Here is a 25,425-nt window from a genome sequence, read left to right as displayed (position 1 = left end):
CAAGAATACACTGTCTGTTTCCCAGACCGGCACACTGGGGATGATAGTACAGTCAGTGTATTGTGCAGGGAGATCCTGACAGAGACATTTGAAGTGGGCAGTACAAAGTCCAGGCAGGGATATTGATTCTCTCAGTGCCACATCCCTATAGAATTTGCATAGACAGATCTCAATACAAGAGAGATTACAATGCATGGTTATGTACATTAACTCTTTCCTGTGGTTTAATTGAAGCACCTATATCCAGCACAAAGTTACCGGATCAACTTTCAAGGTGTATGGGCAGATCCGGAAGGGAAGCATTTTAAAAGCAGTACTTCAGGTGATATCTTTGTGGGTCTAATTTGTAACAAACTAGAGCCTAGACCAAAACCTTAAAAAAGTGGCCTCTGTCAGTAAATTAAACCATGACAGGATATGGCTTTGTACTTTGCGATTCTCAGGTAGGTCGACGTTTTGATTTATGCCTGAAATTGACACCAGGAGGAAGTGGTTTATGTTTATTTGTTCTAAAACATAAACTGATTGGATAGTATCCGAATATGCTTTATCAGCAGTGCTCTCAGTTTCAGGTGACTGTGGTAATGTGACCTGTAGTGTGGGTTATGGGGATGGCATGATTTCTGGATTTATTCGCCTGTGAATTTCAATTGGGTCAAAAAGGTTTACTTTAGTCGATATGAATAACTCTTAATAGATATAGAAAAACTTAAGTTACGTTTCACATTCACATTTTTCAGAAGCATACCATTCAATGAGTAGCCCTCCCGCCCACTGAGAGAAAAATGTCCAAATGCATTCATTGTTTACTCTATGCTGTCCTGGATTTAATTTGGAGATGCAGTATGATGCAACAGTGAAGTATCTCTATAAAGCAGAAGCTTTCACAACACGAATCCTTATTTATATACAAGCCACCAACCTAAACAGCAACAGAGTGTAGCCTTCTGAATTGTGGCCACTGAATCATCACCGGGCCATTCATAAATATTCACAAACAAGCCTTATCAAGATTAGATCGATAGCTATTAACAGATAAGACGAATTTCACATCTTCAGTTGGTCAGAAAACTGATGTTCTGTCAGGCAATAGGAAACGTCTAAACATGGGCAATTCCATTTCTAGGTGATGAACCAAATGTGTCTGAAAAGAAACAGCGATAAGAGAGTCGATATACCATAAATCTGTAATGTGTGTTGGGGGGATGCAACTTTGTGGTGCAGAGGTTGGTTCAAGTCAGAGAAAGAAAAAAGTTTTTAAATGATAGCTATACCCCCCTCCTCTCCTATCCTGGCTAAATCTCCTACTAATCAATCTTCCTTTTCATTCATTCTCACTTCTTTTGGGACTCTGAACTTTCCTCTCTCCTCCTAGGTCACAACCCCACGATGTGCACCTTGAACCCTCTCCCTGCTCGCCTCCTCCAAGCTACTGCTCCTGATCTACTCCCCTTCATCTCCTCCCTCCTCAACTCCTCCCTCCTCTCTGGCTGTTTCCCCTTTGCATTTAAACAAGCTGCTGTCATCCCACTGCTCAAGAAACCAACCCTTGACCCCACCTCTCCTCAGAACTACCACCCTGTCTCCCTACTCCCCTTCCTCTCAAAGACCCTTGAGCGTGCGGTCCACCATCAGCTCTCTGACTTTCTTTCCCATCACTCACTCCTCGATCCTCTGCAATCCGGCTTCCGCACAGCTCACTCCACTGAGACGGCTCTCCTGGCAGTCACTGACTCCCTCAGCTGTGCTTGGGCGGCCTCCCTCTCCTCAGTCCTCATCCTCCTCGATCTCTCTGCAGCATTTGACACCGTTGATCACTCCATCCTCCTCTCCTGCCTCGCTGACCTTAGAATCTCTGGGACTGCTCTCACCTGGTTCTCCTCCTACGTCAGCGACCGGTCCTACCAAGTGACATGGTGAGGCTCCACATCCACCCCCCAACCTCTCCTCACAGACGTTCCCCAAGGCTCCGTCCTGGGCCCCCTCCTGCTCTCTCTCTACACTCGCTCCCTGGGCCCCCTCATCGCATCCCATGGTTTCTCCTACCACTTCTAAGCTGATGATGCCCAGATCTTCCTGTCTTTTCCCTCCTCTTACCCTCTCATTCCCTCTCGCATCTCCTCCTGTCTATCTGCTATCTCCGCCTGGATACACTCTCACCACCTCAAGCTCAACCTCTCCAAATCAAATCTCCCCTTTTTTCCCCCCCTCTTCCTCAAATTCTGCTGATCTCTCCATCTCAATCCCCTTGGAATCTATGACACTCCCTCCCTCTTCTTCCGCTAAGGACCTAGGAGTCACCCTCGATCCTGTGTTCTCCTACACTCAGCACATCACCACGCTGACACGCACCTGCAGATTCTTCCTGAGCAACATATGCCGAATCCGTCCCTTCCTCACCGACTACTCGACTCAGCTGCTTGTCCAGTCACTGCAACTCCCTCCTGGCCGACCTGCCTGCAACTACTACCCGCCCGCTCCAGCTCATCCAGAACTCTGTGGCTCACCTGGTGTCTCTCTTCTCCGTTTTGCACACGCTACTCCACTGCTCCGCTCCCTCCACTGGCTCCCGATAGCGGCACACATTCAGTTCAAGACACTGACCCTCACCTACTGCTGTCTTGACCACACTGCACCAAGCTACCTTCAGACCCTCTGCGATGCACCAACCAGAAGACGCTACTGAACACTTTCTGCCTGTATCTGCTGCATGTGAATTATGATGACTTTGCTGGTCTTAACCTGAACATTCACAACTGTCATGTGCAAAACATAAACTGCCCTCACACGTTCTGCTCTTTCTAGTAAGTGGTTAGGATTCAATTAGGCGCGAAAACAGACACATCCTGTTTGTAATTACTTGTTATCCTTTTTAATGTAATTAAATTAGAAAACTGAATTAATGTAATCATAATTGAAATCAATTAATTCCCGAATGGCTTTGGCAAAGAAGAGAACAGAAGAAAACTTTTGGCTGTGCTTTAGTAGGTCAGCTTTTCAAAACCAGTCACGTGTTTGGGGAAATTAAACAGTAGAGGGCAGCAGCACAGCTTTACCTCACTTTTGATAAGGCAACGAGGGAGTATACTGGTGCCAAGTTTAAGTAAAGTCTTAATAAAGTTCCTGCTCAGAAATCTTAGATGATATTCACTTCACAGGCTGTGCTGTAGGCTATATGTTTTTAAAGCAGTCACCACAAGTTAAAACACTCTCGGGACTTTTGTACCCATTTAGACCTTACCAACCCTTTATGATTAATCTTTTTGAATCATTCTGATAGGAGCATATTATTCACAGCTTCACAGCAGGAAACATGACACCTAAATGGAATAAATGTCATATGATTGTATTATTACATTTCTTAGTACACGCCCTTTTCCAAGGTGACTTACAAGTATATTACAAATAGACAATTACAGCTGGGCTTGTACTGTAACAATCTAAGTAAAGTACCTTACAACAATAAGTGCTTTCCAAACGCTGCAATTGCTTACTGTTCTTGCTTTCAAGGTAATACATTGTCCGTTCTGACTGTGGCAGGATGCTCTGAGGGTAGGGCTGGCAGTGCATTCAAACTGAATTTTTGGGGGTTTCACAGCCTACGAATAGGAACGTCACTACTAGGCCATATATACATTTCAAGGTGGCCAATTAACTCCAGTTCATTAATATATTAAATATGTATCTTCCACTTGAAAAGATACATAGATGGAGCAGCATCAATAATTTACATTTAGTTTCATGTTGGCGTTCTGTACCAAACATACCAGACAATACGAGATGTGTAACGGACCCGTAGAACAATAGCTGTTTTGGTTTTCTGCAGTTTGCAGTGCTTGGAGTAATACGAGAGAGAGAGAGTTGTCCTGCGTTGGAGTTTATACACAATAAGCCCACATGATAATACTCATAAATAAAAGACAAGGCTCTCAGTATTCAGCTTTCGATGTGATTCAGAAATGTTACAGCCGGGAAGCCGCCTCCAGCTGCCATTTTGTTCCAGTTCACCAACGGGGAGCTTGTTCTGTTGTAACTGTGTAGCGAACAACCGACAAACACTGAAAAAGTGCTTGGGAATTCAATCACTGAGCTTCCCCACTTCAGAGGGCATTCAGACAGGAAACGGGCTGGCAGAGGAGCCCCTCAAGTCTGCGGAGACATAGAGCGTACGTGACACCTCTCACATTCTTGAAATACGTAATTGCTATGGGGTTAGTAATATTGAAGAACAGATACTCTCTCTCTCTCCCTCTCCCTCTGCCCCCCTCTCTCTCTCTCTCTCTACCTTGTGCAAAAGCAAATTACAAAGAATATGAGGTTTACTACCCTTCAGAACCAAATTCATTCTCAACTTCAATCTATTGTGGTTGTATTGCACACCTATTATAAAAAAACTATTATAATTTAATCACTGTGATTAACAGCTTTCTACGGGGTCTGTCAACAACTTCTCCAAAGCGCGGAGAAGCTGCAGTTGAGGCGAGCGTATACCGCTTCCTTACAGAAAGGGCAGGGAGCTCCATAAAGGACTGCAGATATTTCCCTCAATAAATCTCAGGAAGCCAGTCAGCTGTGAGTGATTAGACATCATCAGTTGATCCCCCTGTAAAGAAAAATCAAGGCTCCAGTGTTTCCTCTCTACACAGAGCCTCTCTGGGCTCACACATACATCGCACTCCTACAACAATAGCTTTACAAGGGGTTGCTTTTGAATTGGCTGGAAAACAATGATCTCTGTAGCTGGCATGGCACACAGGGCTGCCCTCTGTTCTCCGCACATGGCACATTCCCCCTGGGGCAGACCCCCACTGTAAAGAGGGCACATCTGTACAATAACAGGCTTCCGACAGCAGCTCAAACAACAGCGTCGAGGGGGGAAATGGGCCGAGGGGGTCCTGTCATTATTGAAACCATTCTGACTCAGTGAGAGACACTTTCGGAGGTCCCTGGAGCTGTGGGGAAAGTTTACAGAGAAAGAGGTCAACAGATGGTTGTTCTTTTCCACAACACAGTAATGTAGCTTAAGTATTTTTCTGCCACTTAATTGTGGGTCAACTTTTATTATTATTATGGTTTCTTGCTTAGTTTGTACGGTAACCAGTTTACACAACTTACACAAAAAGTGAAAGTCACCTGATAAAGCTGACCGAGTATTTGTTCAGCACACCCCCTCAGGATTACACACCGTGTCTCCGCTGCTCTGGAGCTCCGGCTGGGCCGCAGAGCTGTAGCTTAAACTCATGGGCAGGAGTGGAGCATCTCTCCAGTACACGGCCTCGCTCCCCTGGATGGGAAGCCGACCACGTGGCCCCGTGCTTAGACGCTTAGCAGACATTTAGTTTGGGTTAGACGAATGCCAGTGATAAAGGATTTACAGACTTCACTTCAAAGTCTCGCCTGAAACCAGGATTTAAGAAACGCCTTCTTCTTCCACTGTGGTTTACGTGGCTATGGAAACTCTGACGCAATATCATTTGCATATATAGGCCATGCGTGGAGTGTGAATGCACCGGCTTCTCTAGAAAGAGGATTTTATACAGTAATATTCAGAATAATTGTATCTTGGTTCCACATGAATCTGGTTGCTGAGAGACTGGCATTGGTTTTATTGACTTCGGCGTGTGTCCAATATGTTGTTTTGGTTTCTTTGAATTTAATGTCACTTTGACCTTTATGCGAAGGCTTGACTTGTGACCATTCCCTAATTCTTGAAATAGAGAGGAGTCACAGAGCAGAAACAATAGGGTCACCGTCCCAAAGCATGTAAGACACCAGATAAAAACAAGAGACGAGATCAGTTTCTTCAGCTTGGAAAATTCTGGTTAAAAATACATGAGGCAAGGCAGCAGAGAAAGTACCTGCATACTCTGCAAAAGTGAACGGGCAAAGGAGACTCTAACTGTAACGCACTTGTGTGGCAGAATGCATCGCCAGAGAATAAACACTTCGGTCCTGGGGCAGGTCTCGGGGAGGGTTTGTATTTTGGCCGGAACAGAATTATTCCGGTCAGAACTCAGACTACACAGTGAGCACATTGTACATGTAAAATATTAAGCTTCAAATGCACTCCATTTGTGAAGGGTTCATCTGTGCTCTGCTGCGGACTCGTGCAAACAATCAATTTATTCTCCAGCTGTAAATTCGTTGACTTGACTGAACTCTTTCTTCAGTCAAGCCAATGAAAATCCCAAAGAATTGATTCTGGGTTCCGGGTCTTTAAAATGCAAGATTTGATTCCAAAAATTGAATCCAATACAGTCAAATCCATGACAAGAATCGAATCCAAATGCTGGAATCAAATTATTCGAATTTCACTTCGAGAAAAAGTGAAATTGCAGTCGTTTCAGCACCAGAATCGAGAATGGCTTTTGTAATCAATTGTAAAAAATGGAATTGATTGTGCAATCGATGCCTCAATCTGTGGAGTCGTCCATCCTGTGGTTGCGGTTGTGCCTCCCGGCGCCTCAATGATTTTCCTTTCGAGGGTTTAAAATCATAGTTTCGCCTGAAAACCGAGAAACAAGGCAGGCAGAAACTCTCAAGTATTGGATTGTATGCAGAATAATTTACCTGCAGCTCATTAAAATATATAAAGAGTGTTTTTATTTTTGTAATGCAGTGTTTTGGTGTATTTAATTGAATAGCACTCATAGTGTTTAATCAAATAGGGAGATTTGTATTTTTTATGAGCATGTTTTAAGAGAACTGGTAGAATTAACTGACGTTTATATAATGTCATCTCTGTGATTGATTAGCAACTGCCATGCCTTTACATAATAATAAAGTTCCTCCTTACAAATAGTGTTGGTTGATTAATAAAACAAAATGCTACCAGCACTTCGATATCAATAGGAAAGTTGGTGTTTAGGTAAAGTTCCCTAGTAATGCAGACGTGACATGCCAAATATAACCAGACTACCAGTATGTGGAAGCTACAAGGGTTTTACAGTAACTGCAGCCTTATTTGGTTATTTGTGAAGGATTCTACGAATTTGGGCAGCCACATGAGTCACAGTGCTTATTGAAAAAGCCTGTGACGTACTTTTCATGACTGACTAAGCCTGGCCTACTCCTGCTACGTGACCCAGGCAGAGTGCGCAATGGGAGCGCAGACTCCCCCATGTGGACGAGAGGAGAACCCGCAGCTGCCCGCTTAAGAGACTGGCAGCTTGATGCGTCTGCAAATCACATAACGCCCCCAAAGGGCGCTGCTGTAACTCAGAAATGCCTTTATTATACCTTTTGCACAACCGACACAAAATAAAGCACCATGCATAAAATGTTAAAAAGGTAAAGCAGTCCCTAACATCCTGGTCAAAACATTCGACAGCTCTTTTCATGAACTGATTATGAAGATATATGAATACAATAATAAGCACAGAAGGCGTGCAGAAAGGATACATGTATATTACAAAAAAATATGATCATTATTAGTGATGGCCTTGGATAACTATGAGGAAGTACTTCAATCACATAACAATGAAAGGGCTGAATAAAACGGGCCAGTGTGTCAGTAGTGGCTTCTGTAAGAAGGGAAGCTGCAACTCAAGACCAAAAGAGGAACCAAACGGATCGTAAACCAAACCAGCTCATCTATGTTGACAAACAAGTCTGTCCTCAGGGAGCAGTGCAGCGAGACAGCTGTGCAGCTTGAAGAGCAGGATCGAGATCATCCTGTGAGTCCACACTTGCTCTCTGTTATTAAATTAGCCCCCTGGGGAGCTGGCCCATTAACCTTCACGTTAGCTTAATCAGCACAGAGACGGGCCTGGTGTTCAGCATCACAAGCAGCAAGTGGCAGCTCTTGTATTTTTAGACACAGGGGGAAGGTGAAATAAGGCCAGGATTACTATTTTTTCCCCTTTTCTTTTTCAGTCATTCGCACATTTCGTTGCAGAGTTGATTTAAGATCTTAACAAAACTTATTGTGAGGTCAGCATGATTGTATCTATCTGTATGATGAATGTTCTTATAATTATTAAGAAGGACAGCCACTACAATAGCACTAACTATCCACACCGTTCTTTGAAATCAGGTACCGTCTCGAAGCAGACCTGTCTCTATATTATATAACTCTGTCTTCACAACAGCCAAGGCCACTGGCCGCCCAAAGCACGTGACTTTTAATTGCAGCATTTAGCTACACTCTTTTCTTTGCTGACAGAGGGGGTGATGCAATATTGTGAGGTGTCCTTGAATTCTGCACACTGTTTCTCTTTCGGACTTCCTCTATTTTGGTCTTGTGTGACTCAGCGCGGCGGTATATCCATATTTACCGGCTGAATGAGCAGATTGCAGCCGTGCGTTCTGATACACGCTGTGAAAGGACAGTCATTGGCCGTAGGTCTCTGTCTAGACGCGGCTCAACACGGCAAGCTCCTGGCACCAGACGATGCCACGCGGTGTTACAACACAGCCCTGTTGCGATACTGAGGAGTCCTGCTGCATTCTGGGGTGTGCAGACACTGACCACTGCTGCCCCCGAATGCTGAGGTCATCGATGCAGCCACACAACACAGGGAAACTCACGCCTCATGTTAATATTGCATCACAACCCAAGTGCGTCTGTTTTAGCAAGATCTGTCACAGCTCTTTGGGCACTACAGTAATATGAGGGGAGATTATTGCTGTCCGCTCAAATGGCAACATAGGGCTGCACTGGTTGCCTCTGTGTTGGTATTGTGTGTGCGTGCGTGTGTACATGCATGCGTGTGATTTTGTTAACTGCAGGCCAGGCAGGGGGAGCTCAAACTGCTCAGAGGTCACACCTGTCCTTATTGATTTTTCCAGGCGGCTGCTCGTAAACCTAGACCGATGCCTTTGGACTCCCTGGTTTTAAGTTGCAGAAACACCGATCCAGGTCAAGCACACAATGGGAGAGAAACAAACCCCTGCTTCTTAACTGGGGCTGATTGTCAGATACTGCGCTGCCGTGTCACACAACTATCTCAACTGCTACACAGATCTGGATATTAATAATGCATCATTCCTGTCCCGGCAGAAACATTCAATAACCATGTCATTATATTAGACTGTATTGGCTTGTTCTTTTTATCGTTATTGACAGTCGTCATTTACCAGATGTACGGGTCCAGTCCAGGCATCCTGAAACTCTTATTATTGTAAATATACCTTATTCAAACAGGCTGGATTGCCCTCCTGTCCAAACTCCAAAAGCACAACCCGGAAACTCAAAAATGCCCGAATCTGCTTTGAACAGAATAGCTTTGCGCTCCAGCCATGATTTAAGGGCCTTATTGCATTAATTTGTCACAAAGCATGGTCAATACACCAGAACAAGTTTCCCATGATATGTGGCGATCCTTGAAAGGCAGTATCTATGCTCATACACAGAAACTCCCTTATTCTCTGTTATGATTGTATTAGGGCTTATTTCACAGCAAAGCCTTTACCGATTTCGGGTGCCCTGATACATCCAGGGAACATCAGAATCATGTCTGCTCATCTCTATCTGGTCATATTCACTTTTACAATCGCGGCACAGCATTGGTTCCTTTAAGACAACAATTGTGAGGCTTCAAATGTAACTAAAGCTTCAACAGAATTAGATTTATTGTGCGGTGATCAAATTATTGTGTCTAATTGCCTTTAATTTGCAGAGGCCTGTATCTGTAAAATGTATACTATACTTTTCTGTGTGATTAGGTACTGTTGGGATCAAGTTGTAATAAGAGACGGCAAATATCGATGGGGATTTAGCTATCCAGGGTCACTCTCTAGGACATTACTGAATAAACAGGCACGACTGATGACATTTTCTGCTGCAGCAAAATCCCAGCACACATCACCACGAGTAGCATTTCTCAGATCTATATCACAAGTAAGGACTGAAGGGTGAAAGACAAAAAGTTCTCCTGAGTCATGCAATTATAGCAGAAAGATACAACATTTTGCCGAGATCCTAAAGACGCTGCCTTCATTTTGTAAAGACGTAACTATTCAAAGTTTCAAAGACTGGTCGGGTTTTTGATACCGGACTCCATATTCCGGATGTCTCCTTGGCCTGACCCCATGAGCCGATTGTTGCTTTAGTTGCACCTTTTACATCTCGAATTTACTTTAATTTAATTCCATCATTTAAAAAAACCTGGTGATTGATCAGATTTAAGACTGGAGTATTTCAATACGTGTGCCTCTTTTAGATTTACTTTTTATTAAATTGCCACTCTTCGTTGTCTTAATTTACTCATCTTATTTTTTTAATCACATCCAAATAACAATATATATTTTGATACATACACCAAAAGAGAAACTTTTCTGTACTGTTACAGTGGCTTCAAACCTCAGACATTATTTCTGTGATCTCAGGTTTCCTATTCTTTTAATTAAAGAGGGGTAACTTAATACACACAATCCAGGCTTCTTTAAGACAATGTATAACGTTATTGATAAGTTGCTTCAGGTGGGGAAACTCAATCTCCTCATTACTGGCCCCTTGAGAAGATTATTGCCCGTGTGTCCTTCAGTCATCAGTCTATACACAGATTACATTGGGAAGCATATGCTCCCTGCTTCCCATAGTAACCTCCTCTCTGCTGTGGGTTACTCCAGGACAGTTTACCTGATTTTACACATCGCCGCTACAATTCACTAGGAGTCACATGACATGCACTTGTCAAAATCAGATGCACTGTCTCTGCTGTTGATCTGCCAGGAAAAACGTGTTAACAGAAGTACACAACTCTCAAACTATAATCAGCTATTAGCTCACACACAATGCTCGGTAAAGGGATTTTTGTTTCTCTTGTTGGTTTCCTTATCAGATTTATTCTGCCGTAACAGAAAACGAGGACGGTTGATGATAAGAAATACCTGCTGCAAGTAAGAGCCGTTGGCAGGTGTCTGAGTTGTAGGGATCAAATGCAAATTGTCTGTGGCTCCCGAAGGACCTTACCTTCGCGTCCTTGGGGCCCCTCATGAGACTGGTGCTCTCGCCGGGGTCAGTCTTGGCCGGCTTGTCTGTGTTGGCTGCGGTCATGATGCCGTGCTGTGCCGCACTGTGCTGGAGGGAGCTGTGCAGCGTCTGCGATCTGTGAGAGAGTGTGCCTGGCTGTCCCTGTGTCCCCACGGTGTCTCCCTCCCCCAGGGAGCCGAGCGTCACTGCAAGGGAAACAGACACTGTGCGCTCACTCGGACTGCTCCACACACTGCATTCCTCTTTCATTTGCCCATTAGTTTTAATTGCTCATTAAAACATCTCTTCTCATCCAGCAGTTATGAAGTTTGACTTCGACCTCGACCTGTTTCAAGAACTCTGTGGTGGGGATGTCGGGGGGTGGAGAGAGCTAGCAAAATCTTAAAAATGTACATCAAAATCTGCTTCAGAAGGTATTGTACGCAATGGACACTTTCTCGCTTATTTGGGATGTGTAGTGAGCACTGAACAGATGATTTGAGACCCTGCAGATTTTAAATTTGATAATATTTATCAAATGATATACCATTATCAAATTACCATTTATAATGGTCGCTTCTTAGACTAGATGGAAATAAGATAATTATTTCACATTGCTGGCCAATTGTTTGAAGCCATGAACAAGATATCAATTCAGCCTATCTGTCTGTCTGTCCGTCTGTCTGTCTTTCTCTTCTTCTCTCTCTCTTTCTACAAAATGGAACTAAACAATGCAAGTCTTCAAGATCATGAAAGGCATCGAGCACATCAAACCAGAGGAGCTTTTCCAGATCAGCAGGGACACACGCACCCGGGGACACAAATGGAAATTGGGCTTCAAGGCATTCAAGACGGAAAACAGGAGACACTTCTTCACACAGAGAGGCGTCACAATCTGAACAAACTCCCCAGCGATGTGGCTGAAGAGGCAATTTGGGAACATTCAAAAACAGACTGGATAGGATCCTTGATCACTTAGTTATTAATGGACACCAAACGAGCACGATGGGGCGAATGGGCTCCTCTCGATTGTAAACTTTTTTATGTTCTGTTCTAAATGTTATTTAGTGGCCTTATAATACTGTAACAGTCTTTCTGTGTGTGTGTTGTTTTACAGGTTTCTTATTGGCAACTTAATTACATGCTTCCATAGCAAACATATTCCAAAGTAGAAGAGCATCATAAACAATTAATATTATATTCCCTCTACTTTAAAAGGGAGACAGGTCCAGTTCCATATGCATACATCCATAATGTGCCTTTACAGAGTCCTCCTAAAGCCAACAATGGGTATTCATTACCTAATTAAGGCAAATATATAACCAAATGATTGGAAAATACTACACACAGTACCGAACATGAGAACTCTTGCGTGTTATACATGCATGGAACATCACATACAAAAGCCATTAGTTCATTCTTCATAATTTAGTCATTTGACTTAACGAAGTATGTAACAAAGTATATGTTACTATAGACACACTGGGACCTGTAGGAACTCGGGGGAAACCAGTGACAACAGCCATTTTGGCTCCCCCACACAGAGTGTAAGGATATCGAGCCAACAGGGCTGCCAGTTTCCCAATAAATAAAAAACAGGTGTGTCTCATTAGCCAGGGGTCTGGATATATAAAGTCGCTCCCTGAGAGAACAAAAGAGGTCTGTTTGGCGGAGGAGGAGGGGAGTATGTTTCAGAGGTAGCCTGGCTGGTGTGTAAACCGCTTTATGGTTTGTTTGAAAACGCTTCTCCTCTGGGGTGAAGAAAGTTATGAAACCCCTTATTTTCGGTTTTCTTTAAGTATTTGCTTTATGAGAAACTTCCTTGGAAGAAATAATAAGGACTTCAGAGCTCAAAGAAGAGCCAGTATTCAGCCCATGTGGCTCTGATCACAGAGTCCCAGCAGGCTGGTTTTCTGTATTAATAATATTCACAAATATGGACTTAAATATATTGAAGTTCACTTCCTGTAGAGGCTGTTAAAACGTCATTAACATACTGATTTAGAAGCAGTTTCCTTCTAGTTTTAAATAACTGTGATCACTATTTTTATTTAACACCTTTGTAGCCAAAACCACTACTCAAAAATCTCGGAGATAGTATAGTTCCATTTATTATAAAATATATTATTGTACAGCAGACCTTGTACCTTTTTCTAGCTTTGTATTGTGAATCACTTGCATAACGAAAAAGTACAGAAACAATGAGAAAGTATCCTAATGGATGGCTCTAATCATTTAAATAATGGTTCCAAAGAACAGGAACATAGAATCCAGGTAACATGTCTGGTATCTTCCCATCTCTCTCCAGCAGATGGCAGTGCATGGGCAGCTATGAAAAGTGTGGTTCGTTCTTCAGGCCTTACGCTGTGTTTAGTCAGTCCTGCTCTGCCTGCCTCTTATTCAGCGCCGCACAGTTTAGTGGGCACTCATAAACCCCCTGAGCTTAGTGGGATCAGGGATTGGCATGTCGACTATGTGTCTGGGTGCATTTATGTATATTCAAGCTTTCTAATCCTTATTACTCGATGCCCAAGCTTAATCCATTTTTATATTACTATTTCATGTTCCAAAGCTGACAGGACCTGGCTCAGTAGGGGGAGAGGACTGTTGAATACATTGGAAATCATAAATGTATTATATAAGTTTATTTATTCAAGTGTTATTCTCTTCTCTTCTATTTCTTCCCCTCAGAAATAAGGGAGTGTTGCATTAGACATCGCTATACTATCAACGACCGACTCCAAGCTGGGACTGTGATGCAATTTTATGAGAAGACAAGGGAGGCGTACCTGTAACCTTGGGCCAGTCGGTACCAGGAGTTACCCAGTATTCATCTGTACCACGTCCACATTCCTCAACACCTAAAACACGCTTCTCCTGAACAAGTTTATCGTTTTAGGAGCTGGGTTAGCAACCGATGTTGGCATATCTTGCTACTGCCTGTGCTGCTACTGTGTCTGCATACCACTGTCCTCTCGGTTCAGCTGATGACATTAAAATCAATAATGCACAGTGTAAAATCTCCCACACCAGCTGGCAATAATCCCACAATTTAGAAGAGCTTGTCCTCATTTTACCCTGCAATGCTATGAAGACACAAGCAGTCATCAAACTGTTTCCAACCTGAACCAAACTTGTACGTTAGTTAATGCTTTAAATGATTTCCTTGTTGGTGAAAAATGATTGGGGAACTGTATCAGAATCAAGCACAGCACATGCAAGTCCTCTGAGTTAAAGTGGTCTATGGGAAATATAAATAAATAAATAAAACCACATGCATGGGAATCCGGTCAGATACCTGGAAACTTGCATCCCTTCATGTCAAACAGACGGTCGGACAAATCTGCCCGTTTTCTTGTCATTAATATTTCATCAGAGCCACTATAAATAATGCAGTCTCTATTATATCTGGGCATAACACCATGTAAACAGCGATTTGCGAGCCTGTTATTGAGCACCGACCGGGGCCAACAGGGATGAACGTCAAAGTGACGGCCCAGCAAACTAGAAGGCTGACCGACACTCACGACAGCTCGGCGGCTGAATTGAGCGGAACAGCCCAACAGGACCCGAGTGCAAATGCGAGGCCCGATCCGCCACCGGAGAGGCCGCTTTGATACCCCGGGTAATGGCATGATAATGTAGCCGCATTATTTATACGACGATAAATAATAAATCAGACGCATGTCAAAGAATACACGGGCTGTATTGTAAGCATCAAGCAGGCCTTTCATTGGGACTCAATGCGGTGCAGGTTTTCCTTTCTTACTCGCTGTGTCGGATTGTGCAGTAACTGTACTAATCAAGGGGCGGCTGCACTTGACTCCCTGTGATAAACCACCAGAAGGAAGAACAGAACAGATGCTCCTAGCCATGCATGCACAGAGATTCAGGAATAAGCTTGATTAATTATGGATTGGGTCTCAAATACAGTCAATTCTCTGCACAAAATTGTATAGCCAAAGCAATTAACAATAAAAGAGAACATGTTTTTATATATACATGCATATATACTGTATATTATATAATATTTATCTCTATGTAGGAACAATTCTGGTGTTGTCAGTGTGGTTCAAACTATAAAACTAGAATAAAACATAAAAACATGTGTTGGCTTCCGTGCTTCATTTCCACTGTATTTCACAATATCCACCTCAACGTTTGTCATTTATTGAGCTTGTATATTTCAACGCAGAAATGAATTATTCAGTTACTACAAACTCCGCTCATAGGAAATTAATTCAAAACTACAAACACGGTGCAACCTTTCTTGGAAGTGTGTCTGGGCTCATTATTATCACCCCAGATGGCACGGCTGGATGGACGGTGGAGAATGGTGACGACTCTTCTGTGAATATGATGAACACCACACATTAAAAACAACCCGTGTCTTTTACTTTTGCTAGCTACATGAGTCCCTTTCTCTCACTCTTGTGATTAATTGCCTGCGAGGTGTTTTACAGTCAACAATACAATTAGGTTATCATTTCCCCTTTCTTTCCTCTTTAATCCACACAACACAAACCTCAGAAGAATTGCTGTGATGTAATGCATTTACTATAACTATAAAACAACAAAACTTTTAAGAAAAACTCCAGGTCAGCCATAACCAGTGACTCCTTCTAAACCCCTCCCTCTGCTCTCAACACTACACATACAAATTGCATACATTAAAATAAGAAATACACTTTTAAGATGCAGATGTGGCGTTCGAGTCCCTGATGCCCTGAAGTCATTAGGGTCGGGAAAGACAGGCAGGGATACAGGACAGAACAGGAAAGTAAGCCCGGGCCCGGTGTGTAGGAAGGCCCGTGGTCCTCAGCATCGACGCACTGGGCGCCGGTGATTTAGTGCGGCGGTGCGGAGAGCTGGGGTCTACAGGACGCTCGCTATCTAAATTTATAGCCTCAATTACAGTTAGGCCAAGGCGTTTACAGCTGATAAGGAACAGTGACGGCGGAGAGCCCTTTTCTGCAGATGACAGGGGACTCATAAAGAGTGATGGATCCTCAGCCCCTGGGCCCCTCTGAGCTCCTTTTATCCCAGGTATTGTAATGGGATGTCATTAAAAGCCCCCTTCAAAATGGGAAGCTCTGTATATCTAAGGAACCGACCCTCAATGAGTCTTTCATGCGCTCGGTGCTGATACGACACTTCTCTGTGTGAATCGGCCCCAGTGGGGGGGGGGGGGGGGGACACTAATATGTCTATAGATACATACAATAATAAATTGATCTGTGTTCACATACCTTTCACCATGTACTTGCCTTCACAGCATCTTTTTCTGTCGATTATCGTTATAAAACTGCTGTCCAGTCTAGGCTGCATAAGAAACACATCAGAACAGATGTGCTGAGTGCGGGAAACCACACATTTAGCTACAGGAAACTGGAGCGGGAGAAAAACTAATTGTTGGGCTTAAAACTGCGCATAGGTGGGCTTAACCAAACACTCTTGCTCTGAAATCTCTCCCCATTGCACCCAATCTTTCTTAGCCAATGACAGGCATATGAAAATGACACTGATAGATGTATTATTCTGATTATTATTATTAGCATTCGCATTGTTATTTGGGGTTCAATTATCGGTTTTGTTCTAGGAATGAGAAAAGCTTGATTATGAAGCTTCTCTGTGAGTAATACAAAAGTTTTAAATATTACACAAGAACCCCAGACTCCTGGTTTTGTGTGTGTAAAATGGTTAAAATGGGATACTGCAGTAAATGCACAGTAATGTATGTGTTTAGTAACGTCAGTAAAATGCACAGAGAAATCAGGGAGAAGTTTGAGTATGCAGCACATCGAAAAGCCAAATAAATGCAACATAAAATAAAGGGGAAAATTCATTAAGAATACAGAATTCTTTAAATGTTGCTGGCACAAACATTACGCGATAAGATTAAAGGATAGCTAGGACACAAATACATATACTCAATCACTGGTACTTCTTATAATGTTCTGTATAATGTTATAATGTGCACATGGCTTTGTCTGAAGTTTTCACAGGTTTCAGGTGCTGCGGTGAAAATATTTTACAGTCTCGGGCACAGCATTTAGCAATACTCTTGGGGACTCCATATGGTATATACAGAAAACCTCAGCACGAGGCAATTGTACTGCAGTCATTCGACTCTAATGAGCCAGGGGTATGCTGTTTGATCAGTGGGATCCAATATCTAAGGTATATGGTAATTCATGAAGAAAAAAACATCCCGGTCAGGTGACTCTACTAGCACACAATGAGTCAGACAGGACACCTGCAAAATAAAATGAGCAGCAAGGCACTATTCAAGCACTGTGGGAAGTCGTGCGTCCCCATGAACAGAGACCAGTGTGAAAATTATGTGTATTGAGTCTGACATTGCTTTCTTCTGATGTAATGTTGTTGGGCTGCCTTCATGTTGCCGCAGTCATGTTGATTACGCACTATAGTGTGTTAATTACTCTACATGTGCAATCTGTGTGTTTCGTCCTGCCTAAGGGGCTCTGGTGCTCATGATGTCCAAGGATTGCAATGAACGTCGCCTGCCAGGCAGATGAAGCCGTGCCAGTGAAGTCGAGAGCCTTCGTTTTGAATCCCATGTGACGCACTTGCAATCAGAACCATGTTCTCTGTGCTATATGCTCAACGGATAGTTATTTTTTTTTATGTATAAGACCTCGTTAAGTCTTCATGAGGGTACTGACCCTGTGCTAACCCCACACGGTGCTGAGATGCGATAGGCTTGGAACAGAAAGGACACTTCAAAAGGTCACTGTTCACACTTCACTTCGCCTTTCTGGGCAAAAAAAAGAAAATGCACAAGTACAGAGAAGGAAATCTGACTGGAGCTCTTAAGAGACAGAAGATTCAGTGCCTTATAACTCCTACTGAGACTTGGATTTGAAACTCATTTCAAACGCATATATTCTGGCTGCAATGTTCAGTTCTATTTTGAAATTCAGGGCAAACTAAGGAAAAACAAAGTACATCCATCACCATTTACAAGTCAATGACATCTCGAAAATTGAAATCACATGTTTGCTTAAGAACGCGATACATATATTATTATGATTATTATTGCCATCTTGCTTTTCTGGGCGGCACTGAGTATTATTTTGGCTCTTGCCTTTATTGATATAATATCACCAGGAGCGCACAAGAACCGGAGAAATGTGTGTTGGTAATTGCATATGCCTTCCCTCGACGCATAAAACAAGCGGAAGGAAATTGGTAGCACAAAAAAAAAAAAGAATAGCATAAGCACTTCTTTCAAATCCCCTGCCTTTTTCTGACTTGCTTTAATTATCTCATTATTGAGTATACACCTGTGTGTCTCGAACAATTATCTCCACAATCAATTATCTGCTTTCTCACACCACAGCATTCCCTTTAATTTCCGAACCCTTTATTACCTGGGAACGACTGCGAAAGATGGTTGAAAATGAATACGGTACGTGCTTTTTTATAGTACACAACACAATTACAAAGACGTTGGGATTTACTACTCTAAACTGCAGTAAGCCCCTTTGAAACACATGACTTTGCAAAATAACATGCAATAGCGTAGTTCTTTCACTTCGAGGTGATTGCTAATACCTCAATAAGATTACACTGGATACCACCACATTAATTTGTCAATTTCAGCATTGATTTTCATAACCTTAAACTAATTTCCGAGAAGCCCTGGAGAGCAGGCATCTGGCCCCTGCTTGACTCGTGGCCTACATTGAAATCAAATGTAGACTAGAGGACATATGCACCGAAATCTCACCTTGAGTGCACCTCAATATCCCCAACGCAATCACACTGGCACTTAATGCCTGTTTTTATAAGAGGCCCCGCGCCCCAGCATTTGAATAAATTTGCATGAATTGTGACTTTGTGAGCTGCCATTAGCAGAGAGGCGTTCCGGTCGTTAGCAGGCGGGGGGGTTCTCCTCTCTGGACAGTCTGGCACACATTGCTCTTAGTTTCTCTTTTATTTCACTAAAATCAGTCACTTAGCAACAGCGAATGGCACATATGTGCTCATGTACCAAGAAGCGCAGCCTAATAATCATCTACAATATTACATAAATAATAGTAATAACATAATAATAACAAAACCAATAATACAAACCCTTATTGTTATAATAATTACTACCAGAATCATAATAATTATAATATTATTCAGGGTGTAACCGTGTTTATCGAAAGCAGTCTAGAGAGCTGATGTTCAAATCTATTGTTCTACTATATCTATATAAAACACAGTCAATGCTGAATTATATGTAGTAGAAATGGTACGCTCGTAGTTGATGTATTCACACCCTTGTAAACAATATTATTCTGTGATTCATGTACTAAATAGTGCTCATTAAACTATACTTATTTAAAAATTGTATCTTTTGTTCAGCTCTGATCCAGCCGAGGGAAAACTGAACACATTCCAGATCCCCATCACAGTAACGAAATGTCTTAACTCCTTTCCTTCAGCTGGAGTCTTGAGCAGTTTCTTTGGGATGAGTCTGTGTTCAGCAAACTCTGAAAAGCACATGATTGATCAGTGCATATAGTTTAACGACTATATAATGATATATTACTGCTATTGCATGTGTAAATAAAAATGTGTCGGGTTTTCTTGCATCTCGGGTTGCAGCTTCTTTAACGTTTTAATTTTAATTTAAGGAGTTTAATTTTAAACCTCGGAGAAACAGCTGCTCTTCTGTCACATTTCCCTGTTAATAAACAGAGCTAAACACAGGATGGCAGCATTTTATAACTTCACTGTTCAGACATGCCAGCATAGTGATGGCTGTTTCTTTTAAAGTTAATTCAAGCTGGAGTACCTTCTGTTCAGTGTGTTTGTGCATTTGATACTGAGATCGCTTGTGCAAAGAGGTGGTTTGGAATTTAAGTGGAATTGAAATCTATATAGGAAAAATAACAAAAATGATAATGGACATTTAAAGTTAAATAATAAAAAGTAAATATTGTATAGACAGGCTGGAATTCTGCGGCACTGGTCAGAGCCGATTTTAAACTGGTCAAGCCACTTCAAGACCATTAGGCTGAAGATCTGGCTGTGGAAAGTCAGATAGGAAAAATATGTATACTTTTAACAGATTGCTAAGCGGTGGCCAGAAATAGTTCACATGAAATTAAACTAATAATACCAAGACCTCACCAGCAGGAAGAGGGTTTATAAATGAGGAGCCCTGCATATTGAGTTAACCTCCCAGTGCTGAGACACGAGGGAAACCGCGCCATTGATTTATACATTAATGCAGTTGACTCAGATGCAGCCGAGCTAAATGAAATCTTAAGCAGAAAAAGCACAGACCAGCACTGTTGTGTGGGAAGGTCAATAACAGCCCCCCACACAGCGGATCATGTGAAAATCATGGTAAAGCGTGATGTTAAAACCTGAAAAACTGGATAGTTTAAAAGAAGAGGGCCACCGATGAAGTTGGAGGTTTGGTTGAGGCTATTTTCTCAGGTAGGGATGCCAGAGATTGGGATTTAAATGCTAACTAAAATAAATCTCCCTCTCATTCATGCTTCTTTAAAAACAAGCTATCTTAGATATCCTGGCCCTGAAGAAACAAATGCAGGTTAGACTGTCAACAATATATTTGAGTATTCCTCCCATCCCTTCTAATGTTGAAGGATTGAGAATGAGATCACTCTCTCTTAATTGCTCCTAGTCAATTAAAATATACACATGGAAAGTGAGTTGAGCCGCTTGCTTCACTTTGTGAATACACAAGTGTAATATTAGAAATGCATTAAATACTTTGTGAGTGAAAGCCATGTCTGTTATGTCTCACTGGGGTCGTGGTTTAAGTTACCTGTGGTTTGTTGTGGGAAACCCAGAGTGCATCGGTTCGCTTCTACTGAATACATGTAGGATCTGGAAGAGTCCTCTTAGGATAGCAAACTAGGCACGGCGAATTGCCAGTGATGAACTGCTCACATACAGCCTGCAGTAAGAGCTGATTATACCCTACTGCTATGGCAAGACATGAGGAAAATAACAGCTCCTGATTTAGACTGCTGTGAGGTGTTTGCCCTCCATTGCTATTACTAAGAAATAAATGAGCACGATCAGAGTTTTATTCTCAGTTCTCCATGGTCAGAAATCAGCTGTCTGGGTGATTTCATTCTGTGGGAATTGCTTGCGCTCTACAAAACGCAAGAACTGACTACAGCGAAGGAACCCAGAGACCTCACTCCGAGGGCTGACTCGTGGATGTCTGTAAATCGAGCCGTGCCCGTGGGGAAGATCGCTGGTATTTCCACACACCTGTGAGAAGAACATCAGCATTCTTTCCGTCACATTCCAGATGCAACTGGATTCTTCATCGGGCTGCGCTGTTCCACCACTCAGTTGTCTTGTCTTGTACTCGGACTGCCTCCAGCAGTGGTGATCAAGTAACCAAGAACCGTGCCTTAGGTAAGGTGCCGGGCTGCTCTTCTAGAAGAACAAGAACCTGGGCCAGCCTTATTTATCTATTAGTTATTAAGTCTACTGACACCACACCCACGACTGGAACGAAAGAAGTTCGACTTGCCACTGCCCAAGTACTGCTGACGGGTGAAGAGTTGATGTGACACAAAGAGAGAACGGCTGTCTTGAGTCATTTTGATGTTTAAAAAACACATAAATTAATATTAAAGCAAACTTTATAGGCCAAAATTCTATTTTGAAAGAATATTCAATTCCCCCCAAGAAACAAACCAGGAAATGAGTTTTACAGATATGGAATGAAATGAACAAAGCTAAAATCAAACTGAACGCCAAGCTAGTGATAAGCAGATCATTCAGATTTTATCAGCATCTTATTAATCTCCCAGTATTGACACAAGCTGTCATAAAGGTGCTGTTTCACATACACCTCCTGGTTTATCTTGAAACTTACAAAACTAAAAAAATATGTGATTTCGACTCTACAATCACCAATACCAGCAGTTCTGCCCATTCAGTAACGCAGCTGGTTGTCCACTCAGCTTGGGTTTCTTAAATTGCATCTCCTCAAATCCAGCTAAGTCTTACTGCCTGTAATTTAAGACACTGCAGCTCCGCACAGACCCACGATTGCCCGGGGAACGTGCTTAAGTATTTTTGTCAGCTCTGATTTGAAACAACTGCAGTAACTGCTTGGGTGAGTCTTTCTGCGAGCGTCGCCGGCGTCATCCACGACCAGAGCTGCTCGGGGGTCGTGTGGGGTTTATTTTCTACATTTCGGCGGCTCTGCACGTGCCTTGCAGGCCCATGAAGGGTCCGGCGGCGGCGCGCTCCATGTCAGCATCATATCTACGGCAGGGCAGGCCTCTTGACATCGGCGCAACTTTTCAGAGCGAGGTGTCAATGCAGTTTGCCGTTCTGCCAGAAACCCCTGCTGCAGCTTTCGTTCCCCCTCTCCCTCTCTCTCCTTCTCTCTCCCTCCCTCTCGCTCTCGCTCTCCTAAGCTGGGAGTGAATTCCAGTCCGCCGGCAGGAGCCAGAGAGGCTTCCAAGCAAAGGGTTAAACCGTTCTCGGTGTTGCCATGGAGACTGCACAGGCCTGCTGTACTACTGACCTGACACGACCAATCTATAGGAGGAGGAGAGAGAGAGAGGGGGTTGCTGGGTGGGGGAGTGGCGGAGGGACAGCCTCGACGGCGCATTGGCCGGGAGCGTCACGTGTCCCCCTTTGGAATGCTAATTCACAGAAGACACCCCCACCCCACCCCCAGCTCCTCCTCTCTCCCTGGTCTATTCCAAGCCTGTCGGACAGAACAAGACCCAGAAATGGTGTAGGATAACAGGAAAGAAACACGAAACTGAAGCCAAGGAGGGAGACAAGGCCTAGGTGGAAGGTATGGAACTGTGTTTTTTTTTTTTTTTTAATTTTATTCACGGGACCCGGAGCAGCTAGCTGGAGTCTCATTTGGGAAGTGTTCATGCTGTAGTACTAATCCTAGCTTGCATTATGTGTCTATGTATGTGTGTGTGTGTGTGTGTGTGTGTGTGTGTGCAGGACCCATTGTAATAAGAGTATTTAGTGGCTGCCCAGCAGAATAAGATTGCCTTTAACAGCTGCCTATCCCAGGCACCTCTGCTTAAGGCTGCTGGAGCTGCTGTACATTTTCCTGCACCGGCCTTTTAAACAGAAACAATGGAATTCTCCCCCAGCCTCAATGTGCAGATCGTTAGCAATGGCAGCTAATGGCAACTATCTCTGTGTGAGTTCATGTTTTGCCTCAGCTGAACAGCCACACCGTTCTGGGTGTCTTCCCCGCTGCCGGCGTCTGAGAAGTGTCCGTGGCGGCTGTGACACACAATCAGCCTTCCCGTGCAGCAGGAACAGACAACTAGAAAGTGCCTGCCCCTAGGGGAAAGGTTTCGGCCACTGTCTCAGGGGTCAGGACCTCTCTAGGGTTGCTTTTGGAAGAGGGGGGTGCGTTTTGACAAGTGCCGCAAGTCGTTAAAGCCAGGGGTTTGTGCTGCGTCCCGTTGGCTGCTCCCCTAGCCGGGCTGAGCTCAGAATACTTGTGCATGGATGCAGTTTGCTCCCAGATTGCCGGCATCTGTAATGTAGGTGTCGTGCCGGAGTGCAGGCTGTGTGTCTGGGCAGGCTCTCTGGTTGCATGCAATCCACTAGCTTTGTGTACAGACAGGCAAGTTCCTGTAACTGCTTACCAGGGGGAGAAGCATGCCAGGTTTGCAATCTATGCGTCTTTCTTTTGTGCTCAAAGTACAGCAGTGTAAAACCATGTACTCTGTTCTCAGTTAGCTTGCGCACTTCAAAAACAAGTAACAGATCGAAATGCACTGTGACCTTTCAGCTGATTGGCCTTGTGGGTATTTATTTTTACCATCGCTGCACATGAGGTTCACCTGACTGTTGTGTTATAACATACTGTTCAGAGTGACCTTTTGTAATGATCCAATGAGCGTGTGCGGATAACAGATGCTGAATGAGATCTGTGAGGCAAAGTTTTTAGCACTTCAAATCTATTGATCTAGAAGAAGACACTGCAGTTAAAAAATAAATAAATAGCATATTTCAAAGAGTATAAGCAGTGATTATATCCATATGCAGAATCCTGGCAGATTTTTTCCTTGCATGAAATGTATAAAATCTACTGGCGGTGAACCAAGTGTAAAATACTGAATAATTACAATCAATCTTATTCTCCTTGTGCAATAAAATAGTATCCTTATTTAAAGTCACACAAAATTCAGTAATGGCATGCATGTTTTATAGAACATGATAATGAAATTAAGTCAAAACCATAAGATTTAAAACAGGTAGACAACTATGATGGTCCCCATCTTTGAAGTGACTAGGTTATAATAATAATAATAATAATAATAATAATAATAATAATAATAATAATAATAATAAGTGAATAATAATAATTTATTATATATTTGAAAATGAAATGCCCTTTTACTGTGTATGGCTGTTATGAACGTGTCTGCCTGTGTATAAGGAAATATGTCCAACAAAATAAGACAGAAATGAACGGGACTACAAAGCATATTCAGAAATAGCTGCAGGTTTGTAAATTTCCAGGGAAGGTTTGCGCCACATGTAAATTCAGCTTATTAATGTGCTGCTGTTGAAAGGGCAGTATTCCAGGGGGATAAGCCTCCACACAGCCTGACCCACTAACGCTGAGTGTTGCTCAGAGTAAATAGTGTCAGATTGACTGGTTTAAAAGTAAAGAATACGACAGAGCAGGCAGAGGGCTTGCGATGCACTTACACCTATTGTTAAACACATGGGCATAGGTCACGTGGTGCCCCCGAGGCCAGTCTGGCCCACACAGTGACACGGAGGCACAAAGAGCACGACCGGCTCACCCTGGCCCCGGGGTCAGACAAAGAGGCAATCAATGACCTGTGCTGAACGGCAGACCTGCGATCTTCGACACACACAGTGAACAATGAGAGTCCCCTCACCACACAGACCTACAGGACAGTAAGACCACAAACCGTCACATGGTGACGTGGAACTGAAACACTCAACAGCACTATATAACAAGACCGCCCTCGGCACAACACAGGAAAGAGGATTTCTGTGTTCTGGCTGCAGCGTGGGCCGTATATCATCTGGTTATGCCAACATGCAGCCGTCCTGCTGAATCTTTCATGTAGAAGGAAGTCATTAGCTGGCCAGTGCTGTTATCAGAGAAAGTCTGTCGGACACATGGGGCTCGGTAAGGCCAACCACAGCGTGCAAACATCAATATTGAAATATTAAGATTACAGACAACAGAGGCACCACTTCCCAGTAGAGATAGATAATCTTGTCAATCGCAGATCTGCTGTACGCTTTAGACCCTTTCCCAGTACTGAAAGGGAGAGTGAAAACTGAGAAGGGGCCGTGATCAGGGAAAGTCGGTTGACTATCCGTGGGTATGGGTAGCAATTGAACATGTACTGCCGAAAGCAGAAGTCCTTCACTTACCCTGACAGCACTGAGGGAACAGTCTCCCCCGTGTCAGAGCTTAATGTGATTAAATTCCTGACCTGATCTAATTGCTCGGTCTGAAATAC

The 25,425-nt window shown here is 43.2% G+C and overlaps 1 protein-coding gene across 7 annotated transcripts in view; it reads left to right on the top strand.

Annotated features, from left to right (window-relative positions):
* The first annotated feature begins 22,600 nt into the window (after positions 1 to 22,600).
* LOC136714214 (polyhomeotic-like protein 2) overlaps positions 22,601 to 25,425 on the top strand; it is a 69,564-nt gene continuing 66,739 nt past the window's right edge. For all 7 annotated transcript variants that reach the window (XM_066691577.1, XM_066691575.1, XM_066691576.1 and 4 more), the window contains exon 1: positions 22,601 to 22,736. The gene's annotated coding sequence lies outside the window, so the exon portion shown is untranslated. The remainder of the gene's footprint in view (positions 22,737 to 25,425) is intronic.

The sequence above is a fragment of the Amia ocellicauda genome, chromosome 18 (genome assembly GCF_036373705.1).
Source record: "Amia ocellicauda isolate fAmiCal2 chromosome 18, fAmiCal2.hap1, whole genome shotgun sequence".
In the NCBI taxonomy this organism is placed as follows: Eukaryota; Metazoa; Chordata; class Actinopteri; order Amiiformes; family Amiidae; genus Amia; species Amia ocellicauda.
Note: the sequence above shows the minus strand (reverse complement) of the source record. Positions and strands in the feature narration are given on the sequence as shown.